Source organism: Lonchura striata, chromosome 5, assembly GCF_046129695.1.
Source record: "Lonchura striata isolate bLonStr1 chromosome 5, bLonStr1.mat, whole genome shotgun sequence".
Classification (NCBI taxonomy): domain Eukaryota; kingdom Metazoa; phylum Chordata; class Aves; order Passeriformes; family Estrildidae; genus Lonchura; species Lonchura striata.
In genome coordinates this window covers 12,539,701-12,552,671 of record NC_134607.1, presented here as the reverse complement: position 1 = coordinate 12,552,671, position 12,971 = coordinate 12,539,701, and the positions used below count along the sequence as shown (strand labels likewise).

General features: G+C 40.6%; 1 protein-coding gene across 9 annotated transcripts in view; it reads right to left on the bottom strand.

The window, feature by feature from the left end:
- ADIPOR2 (adiponectin receptor 2) overlaps positions 1-12,971 on the bottom strand; it is a 44,217-nt gene that overhangs the window by 23,578 nt on the left and 7,668 nt on the right. For 4 of the 9 annotated variants that reach the window (XM_021535036.2, XM_077783299.1, XM_021535040.3 and 1 more), the window contains one exon: positions 11,531-11,594. The exons of 4 other annotated variants lie outside the window; for them this stretch is intronic. The gene's annotated coding sequence lies outside the window, so the exon portion shown is untranslated. Of the gene's footprint in view, positions 1-4,973; positions 5,498-11,530; positions 11,595-12,971 lie in introns of those variants that run through there. One more of the 9 variants, XM_021535044.2, reaches the window with a different exon arrangement.

The following is a 12,971-nucleotide window of genomic DNA, read 5'->3' as shown; positions in this document are numbered from 1 at the left end:
CCCCACCTTCCTGCTACCTTCACTGCAGGGTCAGCAACCTCATCTGAGAAGCAACATCTAAAATGACCACAGCTGTTTACTTGGTAAACACAAGAGCCACAGGAGAATTCAGAGGGGGTTTAGCAACATTACACAGGAAGCTCAGTGAAGAAGTTGAACAAGTAGATTTTAAGAGCAGGAACAAATATTCGGAAAGCCACAGAACTGAAATCTTAACGTTTTTGTCATATTTCAAGCAGCCAGTTCACAGTTCTATTTTTATACAAGAAACACGAAGACATAATCATACTGCCATTTGGCAAAACTGATGTAAGAAAGAGAAGAGTAAGCAACAACAACTACAGTTTGAAATGAAGCTAATGGACATCTTAATTTAAAAAGCAACCTATAAGAGACAATTTCAGTACAGTACTATGCTGGTTTTGGTTGGCGTAGAGCTAATATTCTTCCCAAGTAACCATTACATGTGATGGAAGAGCCTGGCTTTCCTGATGGGATGGCTGAACACCTGCCTGCCCATGGGAAGTGGTGAATGAATTCCTTGGTTTACTTTGCTTGTATCCACAACTTTTGTTTTACTTATTGAACTGTCTTTATGTGAACCCACAAGTTCTCTCTTTTATGATTCTCTCTCCCATCCCACAGGAGCAGAGTGAGAAGCAGCTGTGTGGGTCTTATTTGCCCGCTGGGGTTAGACCACGATAAGTACACGGAGCCAATTTGAAGCTGTAGCTAAAACCAGAAAAATGCAAATAAGCAAAGCAGCTGTTTAAAAACAAGTTACACATAGGCTCACCCCCCTGCCTGCTATCCCACACATTTCAAACAGGTAGTCAGTAGAAACAGCCCTAGTTAGTTCCACAGATTGGGCAATTTCATGAGACATTTCACCAGCAAGATTTACTGGTTCTTCTTTCAGCCAGATTTAAGCAATAGCATTGCCACTGTGTGCTGCACTACCACCAATGTTGCCTAATACCTGTCCTTACATCGCCTCTGTGACACTGTGAGAGCAATGCTCTGGGACACAGTACAGCCACATAACAGGCTGAACCACATTTGGCCAAGATGCTTGCAAAAGGCTCTCCTAATAAAAGAAGATAGAGGAATGCCATTTTTCATCAGGCCTTGAGGATTTACTTCACCAGCACTCGCTGCCAAGCATTCACTAAGGTTAAAAATAAAAAATGCACTTTACCTCTAGCGAGTCAGATTTGCATTGAGCAGTAGAGCTAATCTTCAGAGCTTTGCAGAAATAGTTTGTTGTTTCTTGAAATGACAGTGGGGTTATTCAGTGAACGAAGATGTTTCCATGTCATTCACGGAGGATCCTCACAGTGCTAGCTAAATATGCTTGCCCTAAATGAGCATGCTTAGGTTATCAAGATAAAAGCTAATCCAAAAGCACCGCTACTGGGTTTTACTTCTTTTAAAAATGTACTACTGACTGAATGCAACTGGAAGGTGCCAACACAGAAGTGCAAATAGCCCGAAATATTTGTTCACAAATTAAAGAAAGCAGTGAAGATTATGAACAGGAAAGGCATAGGTGATATTTTAGTTCTATCATAAAGTTTCTATGACTCACAGTTCAATGAAGAATGACCTTTTCCTAAGAAATTAGGAAATCTAAGTGTGGTCAGTAAAAGCTAACCGGAAGATGACTGTTGAACCATTGTGAGGATACTTACTGCCTCATTCTGTCTAAGACTGCACAGTTCACAAAAACAAAAACTAGAAAATGGAAAGCTATAGAACACTCGAGGTCTTGGAAAATATTGTTTTGTGTCTCACTGAGATTATAAATCTCATAAATGAAGTCCTTCAACATTTTGTGTAGCATGCAAATTAAAGGTTTCATTAAAATTAGCTTCCATTTAAAGAGGAAGCTGCCATTATGACTTAAATTCTACTTAATGATTGCATACATAATATCTGCATGTAGATGAATCAGTGAGTTCCTGCTGTGCCTAAAATAAGCTGAAAAAAGCATCTACAGAGTTTGGTCTGTTGGGTTTTTAATACAGAAAACTTCTAAATGCTCCATCAGCTTTTAGAAAGGACTTAGCAGTTTAATGCAAGCAGGGTTCTAAACACAGCCTATAAACAGAAAATGAGGCTTTAGTCAATTCAATGTGCTGCTGCCTTGCCACACAGTCCTAGGAGCAGCCTGAGCTGCTCCTTCCACCCTGGTTCAGCAGCAGCAAGCCCCACAGGGAGACAGTCAGTGCCAGTCTGAGGCTCAGCCCTGCCATCCTTCCAAAGAGAACTAGAAGGCAGCATTATTTCAGCATTCGCTGCAGTTGTGCAATGTCACAGGAGTCAACACCCAGAACTACAGCATATTTAGGACACTGCTTCACTCCTAAAGATGTTAAGGAAAGACTAGTTACACAAACTTAAGCACCACAGGATAATGCTATTATTCTCTGTATGACACTCACTAGGATAAGCACTGCAGCCCTTCCAACCTCCCAGAACTCACCTGGCACAAGGACTGATTTACTGCCTCAGCTAAATGATGACACATGGTAGTAAAACAAAGAAAACACATTAACAGTAATGTTTGTAGTTAAATGTAAAAGATCTGTCACTCCCTTTTGAGGATAAAACACAGTCCTGGATGGTCAGACTACCTCCCACTACCCCTAAGCAAAGCAATCTTGCCAGTACTCCACTCTTGTCAGTATGTTATTTCCTGTGAGCAGCGTAAAAATGATCCCCAAAAGGTATTAAATTCTGGCTGTAGCTGGTATTTGGAAGAAGAATGACAACTGCTTCTCCCTACAATCCCCTCTCAACTGCCTTACTGGCAGAAACTTTCCTGTATGCAGTGGCATCCACTGTATGCTCTTTCCTTGCTGATCCTCTCCCAAAGCAGCCATTAAAGCAGCATAAACAATGTATACACAGTGAATGACTCCTCCTAAGATTAGCTCATTCCCCCTAACAGACCATAAATTATCAAAAGAACAAAAGACTATCATGAACATTTCAGGCTACACATTTCTCAGAACATTCATTAATGCTTAATATTTAATGAAGGGCTTGAGTGCCCGAAAAATCTTGTAAGAGAAGCTGTATCAATCTACAAACTCTGCCTTGTCTGTGTCCATGTGCCATGACAGCTACAACCTCGCAAGGAGAATGGCAAAGCTGATTGAACTAAGACTTCACCAAATCACAAGACGTTTAGGCAAGGCCTTAGTAATAGAATAGGCACAATTCCCTTCCCAGAACTGTCAGCACAGGTACAAATGGCAGGGCACTTCTACTACAACCCATGGACAGACTGATTGGGATAAGAACACAGCCTGCATAGAGTAATGGGGAATTTTGTGCCTGTGGAACAGTTGATTCTGGCTACCTTGCGTGAAATAAGGTACATTAATTGAAATGCAGCTCTCTTGGCACATAGTAGTAGAAATACAATCTTCTGGTAGGGAGGGTCTGTCACAAGCAGTCCTTCACAAATAATATCGTAATGTAAACTTGAAATAAGGGACTGTAGTCTTCTTTAAAAAAAAAAAAAATTCTTTAACAGTCTTTCAACGACTGAGCTTTTTCAATTCAGTAGTTAAACATCCACACTTAACATTCCAAGTATTCTCTAAAGCTACAGTCAAAAACAAAGCAAATAAGGGTTTGTATGAATGGGAGGGGAAGGAAACTCTCACAGAAGACTTTGTTTTCTCAATGTACCCTAAAGGAAAAGTAGAAACAGCCTGTAAAAATTCTTCAGAGGTCATCTTTAACAAAGACGAACAATGAGGAAGTAATCCAACACTTCTTTGCTTGATGTAATTTCCCTAGATAAAGAGGCATCTACAAAACAAAGATTAGACTCCCGCAGAGGGTCAGTGGCCAAAAAGCTGTCTTTTTAACTTGTAAACTGTCACTGGACGCTTTAGCCCAAGCTATTTCACAGCAGGCTGCAGAGGCAAACAATCAAGCACATTCTGATGCATTTGGATTCAAAGAAAGGGAACAAGCCAGCAGCCTGCCTGTATTATCGAAATGCTTCCATTTCAGAGGATCCCATTACATTGTTACAACATTTGTCCAATTTGTACTGCAAATCAGACCCCATTTTTTTAACTGAGTTAAGAGTTATGTCAGAGGTTGGCCCCGCCAGAGCACAATGTCCAGTCCTTACAGACTGGATGACTGCTGTAAATCAGTTCTACTCTTCAATAAACCAAAACAACTGAATTGTCACAAAAGTAGTACAAAATTAAGAACAGAAGTTCAAGTTCTTTTCACATTACATTCCACAAATATCTACAGTCCAGATCTGAAAACTTGCCTTTGGTTCATTTTTCATTAAGTGGCTCGATTTCTTCAAGTGAGAAAATTCCATCTTTTGCTCTTTTATGATTTTATTTCTATGGCATGCTACTCACAGCAACTTGCTTCATGGCTGCCAACAACAAAAAGATGCAGCTCTTCTATGTTAGTAACACTTGGGATCACAGACTGTCTACAAGTGAAAGACTGAAATTAAATATCCCTTTCCTCTTAAGTGAAAATTCAGAATATATACTTTTAACTACTGTCTCAAAGAAATTCAATTCAACAAAGCTGTTGGGTGAAGATGAAGAAATCAAAGTATTTGGAGCAGGCATTAAAATCCAGAGCTACACCATGAGGATACACCATGTAAACTGAGGTTACATTCCTTTAACCCCTCTACAGAGAGAATCTTTGCATGGGAATGTAAAGGGCACCAAGATAGCAGCAATCCACAGGCAAGCATACCCCTACCCTTCCTCCTAGGAAGCTTGAGTTTCAATCTCTAAAAACTGAATCAAGATCTTGTACTGCTCCAGAAAATGCTCCAAGGCCTGGAGCAATTGTACAAAAACAAACACCGCAGCCATGCTTTTAAAACCAAAGAGGAATATGCACATTTCAGGCTGCAAACTTCCAACTGCAAATCATTAGGACAGCTGTCTTCATTGCTTCTTACTGACCTGCATGGACATCTCTTCATTTTGGTGCCATCGTTGTGCAGATTTAAGGCCTGGCTGGTGCCCAGAGGGGACAGAGCCACTTTCCCCTCTTTAGGCAATAAACAGCTCCACTTCTGCCAGCTGCCTACCCAGGGGTACTCTGATGTATGTCACAAGCCCTTCCAGGTGACTGTGGAAAAACATTAACCCGTGGAGGGGAACAAGATCACCATGTGCTCCCCCATCTGCCATGAAAGACGCAAATGCTGTCAAACACGTAAACTGCACTGGTTCCAAGTGCTGCTGGGGAAACAGCGTGGACAACATGACAAAGGGCAGCACCCCATCCCCAAAGGTTTATCTGTATATATTATAGGCAGTATTTTCCTAACCTGTGAAAAACTGGCAGTTATCTGTTGGCACTAACCTTTAATTGTTATATATGTACATGCCGTGGCCTTTATTATGACCAGGGGGCAGACCACACCTGGCACAGCAAACCAGACACGTTACCAAGATCACTAATTTTAATAGAGGCCAGGTTGTAAAAAGCTGACACTCTTTCCAGTTTTTGGAAGCAAACTGCTCTCTAGCTTTACTGGTAACCTTGATAAGCTTTACTGATGAGGTTGTGAGCTTGCTCACCAGTGTTTTGTTTTGCGGCCAACCGGTTTGGTTTACAAAATGTTTACATTCCCATATTAGCAAAAGAATAAGAATAAAGCAAAGTTACTGCTTCACTTGCCCTCAGCAATGGCATTTCTTCAGCTGAAAACAGCACATATCCCTCTCCTCAAAAGCCACAATGTTGTTTAGCCACAAGTCAGACACATGAAGTTGTTGCCTTTCTGTACCAAACATGCTACAGGAACACTGTAGAAACAGCATCCACATCCACAGCATTGTGTCAGTCTAGGATCAAAAAAGTGGTGTACCATCTTTCAGATTCCTTTTTAACAACCAAAATTCAAGGAAAAGAAAGCAAAACATTAACTTAACATTTCTACTTATTAATTACTTTACTTCCTTAATGCAATAGCCAGAGAATAATTTCAGTTGTAAAAGACAAAATTGTTGAGAATTGGGAAAAGCTGATGTGAACATTTAGTCTCCTAGTCTCCTCTACATTTAGAGCCACTCCTTTAGCTACAAATTTATTTCCTGGTCACAAAGTTTTGAATTCTGAAACAAGACCAAGGACACTGATATCGTAAGACACCACTGATGCAATTTAAAAGTAGAAATGTTAAGTTAATGTTTTACTTTCTACTGTCCTATGACTAAAGAGAGATTTCAAAACACCTACGTCTCCTTATGAGAATATTGCTAAAATGAAGTAGGGCTGTAGCTGGCACTCAAAACACATCTGCAGGTCTAGGACCAAGAGACTCACATAAAATGTCATCTTGCTGTGGTTTATTTGACCATAATACTTTCTGTACTTTCTAGTACTGCTGTGTTCCCCAGAGGATTTGCTGTAGTCTGTGGTCTAACCAGTACAGCTATCCCAGTGCAAATTCTAAGACTGAAAGAGTTTAAGATCACAAACATATTGCATGTTAACTTCCAAGTAATCAGGAAGCATTTTGTGAATATACGTATTATATGTTTTCCAATACTTAACACCACTTATGGATGCATTCAGACAACCACTTTGGGATTGAGGGGTGGGTGGTGGCTGTATGTGTGTAATCCACATCTATTCCAACTAAAAAAAAAAAAAAAAAAACAAACAACTCAAAACCAGAAAACCCTCCCAAAGACACAACAGAATCAAGAAAAAAAAAAATACTGTAAATGAGCTAGGCAATGAGGAGCACCTACCTTCTAATACTTTCACTGTAAAAAAAATATTGTGTCCCTACTTTGAAGCACATAATTGCCGCCACCCTTTGTGACAGAGCTACACTGCTTGCTAAGCACAGTGAGGACTGGCTGTAACATTGGATTAGTGACAATCAGCACCAACACAGGAAAATAAAGATTATTTTTTCTGACAAACTATTTACAGAAGATAATTTACAACATAAAACTCCAACAGCAGATTAAGCAAAAAATTCCTCAAGGGAAACAGACACAAAGTTTACACTTGGGAAAATCTCTTATTACAAAACAAAAATAAAGGCTTAAATTCACATAAACAGAAAAAGTTGAAGTTAGACACCCAGGTTGTCTTAATCATGTGTAGAATACAGCATTTACTCTAATTATGAAATTCACAAAAGTAAACACAGCATTATGTGAAGCATTTCCAGCAAGCAATGCTGGATGTGCATCACAGTTAAGCACTACTGCCTACCCTCACACATACACAGGTCCCCACAAGGCAAGGTAAGGTAAGAAAGACAGGATTGCTTCAGGATCAATTTACTCCTGCTGAGAGCCTGGAGTCATTAGAGGGTCAGCAACACCCTTCCTAGACCTGCAAGTGACATGCAGGGATCTAAGGACATGGAATGAAGGGAAAACCATAACCATGCAGCCCTGTACATGCACCAATGCCAGCAGGAGGCCATGGGCTCCCCATGGAGCCACAAGGCCAGGACTGAGGTTTAGCAGGCTTCCTCTGTAAGAACTTCAGCTTTTATGCAGTTTAGCTGTGACAACAGCTTTTCCAACTGCCCAGATGCCATTTATTTTTGTTTACCTTGATGTGAGATAACCTAGTTATATTCCACATAAAGAGGAATTTACAGTGATGTTGGCCTAACATGACAACACTGGAGAAGCAGGCTGCAGTGCACAGGAGTACAGGCATGGGATATGAGACAGGACATACCTTTACTACCAGGAGAACCCACAGCTAAAGAACCCATTCACGCACAGGTAAAAAATGCAGACCTGTAGCTGGGCAAACCTGGCTTGAGGGGTAACAAAGAAATTGTGACTAACGTACATAAAGGGCACCACATATAATAAATTCAGAGATGACCTGAAGCTTTCGACCAATTAAGAAAGAAAAGAGGAATAAAAGCATATTAGCAAAGATTCCAAGGAAACTCAACTGGATCCTAGAGAGAGGAAAAAGAAACAGGCAACATCCAGATCATACTCCCCCCAACAAATTATTCCTAGGGCTGATAACCTCCATTACACTCTCCAGCAGTCCAAAGCTGCTGACCTAAAGACCCAGAACAGCAGTGGAAGAGTGAAAATAAATCACAGAGAAGGGACAAAAACCAAAAAGTCCATGTGTTACAATTTTAGCTGGTTTGGCAACATTTTCATGTATGTAACTGCAACATTCTTCTTAGAATCATTAATAAGACGTTAAGAAAGAAAAACTGAGTCACACTGTTAAGATTTCCATTGTACCACGAATAAATTCTTGGCTGTACTTGCATGTGTGTTACCTTTATAAACAGACACATGCACAAGGGGTATTTCCTCTTTGACCATAAACAAGAACATGACAACAAAAGTGAAAAAACGCAAGACTCCATCCATTGTTGTCTTCAAAGTGTTACAGGAAAATTACAATAGAATAACAACCTCTGAAACAGCCCCAGGAAGAGCAAGCAAATGGGCCACCTGAACTGGTACCATTCTGTGCCCAGAGAGAGAACTCGGTGCTGGGGTGACCTGTCAGTGTTGTTTTGTACACAAGAGCCTTTTATACATGTATACAAGTTCCTACAACAGCACCTAAACACAAACCACTGAGCCTGGCATTCACTGCGTGTGCTGTCTAGGTATCATAGGGGACACTCCATTTCTTTAAGAAACTTAAAGAACAGGAAGGAAACATGGCCAAGTCGATAAGCCTTCACGAACTTAAAAGTAGGAAGGGTAGGAATTTCAGTTGATTTCCTGGACAAGGAACACGAGCAGAAAGCAAGAACTGGGTCAGCAAACTACTGAATAGTTATTTGTCCTAGTTTTCAAATACTTACTGAAGGTACTCTTGCCCTAGCCCAACTGCATCTGTGTGTTAATACATGTAGAACTACACAGATAAACTGTTCTGCAAAGAAGAAAAAAATAGCACCTACTGTTAATGGAGTTAACAAATAAAGAACCTCTTTCTTGGATGAGTTTGTTCTCTCTCTGTAAGAAAAATAAGCTGTCTAATGTAACTTTGATATGAAGACAAGCTACTGTAGCCATGGGTGTGACCGAGATGCAACACAGTTCTTTGATTCACCTGATGTGCACAGACAGACAGACAGAAGACAAAGGCCAAGGTTTGCAGCAGAGACTGACTGCTAATAGCCAGCCACTAATTTGTATGCCGAAGATTACTCAGCTGAGTTCTCTGGCTGAGAACTCCATACAGGGGGTTCTGAACGGAGCAGAAACACTGCCTTACCCACTTGTATCCCCAGGTACACCATTATGGAAAGCATGAAAGGTTCTTCTAATATTGACAGCACAGTAGGGGCACTTGATAAAAAAGGATACAGTGACAGGCTGAAAATCCTAAGGAAAGCAAATAACCAGTGCTGTGAATTTAGTACATGAGAAAAAGCAGAAGAAAAACCTTGGAGGACCTTCGACCTGCCCAGATAACCAGGCAAGTCCTGACCTATGCAGATAAGCAAGCAGCTGTAGCTAAGTAAACAAGTAAGACATGAAACAAGCCTTGAACTCATGAAATACAAAATCTAATATCTATTTTTAATATGTGCTAGTTAATGTGTAATGATTTGTAAGTTTTACATCACATTTTACACATTTACTAAATTATTTGGGAGGTTTATTTTGTGATAGGAAAGAAAGCTTTACATGAAACCAGAGGTGACCACTCAAAACTGCAGTTAAGATTTCAACACAGCACAAAGTTTCCTAATCTTCATGTCTACAACAACAGCACCACTCCAAACAACAGTAAGAAAAAGTGAAGATACCAACCACTGTCCATCAACCAAGGTAAGGTGACACAGAGTTAGCAGATCAGACTGGGTGACCTCAAACACAAAAAATTCATTTTTGACAAAGCAATAGGCAAATCTTGGAATCTTTTGCTACAGAATGAGGATTCACAGGGAAAATGGACAAATATACACTGTAAATCCATCAAGCACATAAAGCCACCTTTAGCTCTAAAAACCTCTCTGGATACCAGTGCATGTCTGTCTTAGGTTGCTTGCACATTCCTACTTAGAAGCTATTTTCTTCCTTAGGGGATGGACATCCTCACTAAAAACTCTCTAAAACAAAAAATCAGGAAAGAAGTCAAATTATTATGAAACAGAAAACAAAAAGAAGAAGGATGAGGGCTGAAACAGGACACCAGGCAAAGCACCCTAAGCATACCAAGAGCTCCCCAAAGGCATCCAAGAAGCCAGTAGGGACTACCCTGAGAGCCTGGCACCAGCAACTTACATAAGAGGAGAAAGGGAAAGAAAAACCCTATGGCTGCCAGGTTTCTGCCTTCCCCACTGAATGGTCAGCTTGGCTGGGTGGCCCTGCAGCTTGGCCAGGTTTCAGACTCTAAGGGTACAACCAGAAAGGTCAGGGACAGTGCAAAGGCTCAGTTAGAGGTGCTGCAAGCGGGCACATTTGGCAGGCACGCGTCAGGATTTCATCCTGCAGCCAGGGACACACCAGTGATCACAGTGTGAACACGGCCAGGCACAGCTCTCACACTCCCCACACCTCAGCCCCAGTGACACACACAGCCTGCTGAGCACAACCAGCCCAAAGCTCTTTGGTCTCTCTGCTTCAGGGAGGTCTTGTTGCTTTTAGTATGGGTGACACATACTAAAAGCGACAGAAAACTGAGCAAGTGAAGCACAAGAACACTGCAATGTTTCTGCAGCAGGGCTTGGAGGCAGGGTGGATATCACACAGCCTGCTTGGACTACAGACAAGAGGGTGCTCAGAGAGCCTCAGGAGGCAGGAACCTAAGCAGCAACTCCACAATGAAGACAGAATCCTGAGCCAGAGGTAGTTCTACTAGCTTATGTTAAAGCTCTCCAGGATTTTCAAGTTTCAATGAAATTAACTTGCTTTTTCCCAGAGACTAAAAGAAATCAAAACACTCAGTATGCCCCAATATTTGTTCTTACATACAGATTAGATAAAATCTGTTAACTATCATTTTTAACTTCTTTCATGGATAGTGTTTAAACTGTCACACAGCGATTTGATGTCACTGATTTCCACTGACAAAAGTCAGAACAGTAGGTGCAAATGGAAAAGAAAAACTAACAAAAAAAAATGCCACCCCATTAAAAAAAAAAAACCACCCAAACTGATAAAACTGAAAACAAACAAAATAAACCCTTCAAAAATTCCTTGCTACAGTTTTCCTCCTGATGGGGAAAAGAATGACATCTTCCAGTTCTGTCTCTGACTGGTTTATATTCTCCTGCAGCCCACCTCAGCAATCAACTCCAATCTGGGAGCCCCACTTGTCACACTGTCACCCTGTTACAGAAACATTCAAATCTCTCATAATCCTCACTTCTGAGAAATACAACACAGAGCTACAAAACAGACTGACCTTGTACCTTCCACATGGAGTAACATACAGCAGTTATCTTAACCACTGCAATGATTTTCCCCAACACACCTGCTCTCTCTTGACAAACACCTGTGCTACCTGTGAGGCAGCACAGGTCAATTTCTCTCACCTCAAATTCCTCCCTGGTTCTCGGTGTTTGTATTCAAGCTTGGGAAGGTTACAGTCCAAGATTCCTACAAGAAAGATGTATAATCAACATGAAGGCTGTTTCTCCAAGAAAACAAAAGAATCCGATATGACATAATGAATTTACATAGAGAGGGAAACAAATCCAAAGAGTATGTGTCCTACGCAGCAGCTTGTAAACATTTACATCACACTGGATGACAAAATGCATGCATTCATCTAAATTAACATCCTTCCATTTTTGTAGGCTCACTCACCCAGATAACTTTAAACTCCACACGGTTACAGCTAAATTGCATCAAGATGCATCAACACAAAACGAAGGAAAGCAGGAAATTTTCAACCATCTCCACTATATCATTCTCTACAAAACGTTCAACTCAATTCCAAATACCATATCTTATCCAAACTCTCTGCCAAACATATCTCTACCTCGGTACTTGTTAAAGCTGATTTATTACTGTCAAATACATTAATCTCCATGTTAATCTGCCTCAGGTCACTTGAAGTTAGTGAAAAGGGACCTTTGTCAAGCCATATAAAATGTTGGTTTTGGTCCACATGGGAGACCCTCTACAACATAAATATTATAACACAAAAACAGCAAGGAACGCAGAAGACTTCCTGTAATCCATTTCCATTTTCTCTACTTCAGTTCATGGCATGTTGTTAAAGCCTAAAAATTTCCCTAAATGAAGGCTGAGTTTATCTTAGGATCCTGTGTCACTGGAGTTGTAAAGCACCAGCATGACAGCTTCAATCTGACATTCACTGCACTCCAGCGGAGGAGGGAAGGTTTGTAATTTATACAACCTACTTCATCCATACTGCAAGCAGTACAACAGACACAAAATCTGGCTTCAACATTACACACACTACATTATGTACAGTGAGTGCTGGTAATATTTCTATACAAAGCCTTACATCCAACAGTTTAAAACCTCCCCAGTTGCATGACTTCCTTATTCAACATTTCCAACAGAAAGCAGAACTAGTTTTCACTAGCAGACCACTTGCTTCCTAATATAATAAATTATCTACACAACTTACCAGATGATCCAAAATTTCAGTGCAAACAAATCAAAAGTTCAGAGATGAATAAAGACTGTTGTGCAATCCCTGAAGATAAGCAGTTTTAAGATACACATCCTGCATGTTTGCTTAGCAACTGGATCACCATAAGTAACACAATATATTAGTACTGGCCTATTACCTGTCACATCCCCTGAAGAAGCAGTCACAGATGCAAGCAGCAGCAATGAGTATATCCCCCACCTTTCCTTTTTATGTTTGCCTAATAATTAATTTTAAGTGCCAGCAATTCTCAATTGCTCCATCATTAGCATGACTACATGTCATTCTATGATAGGAATTATGCAAGTAAGTTTTGGTCAACCCCAAATACCACCATTGTTACCTGTGAC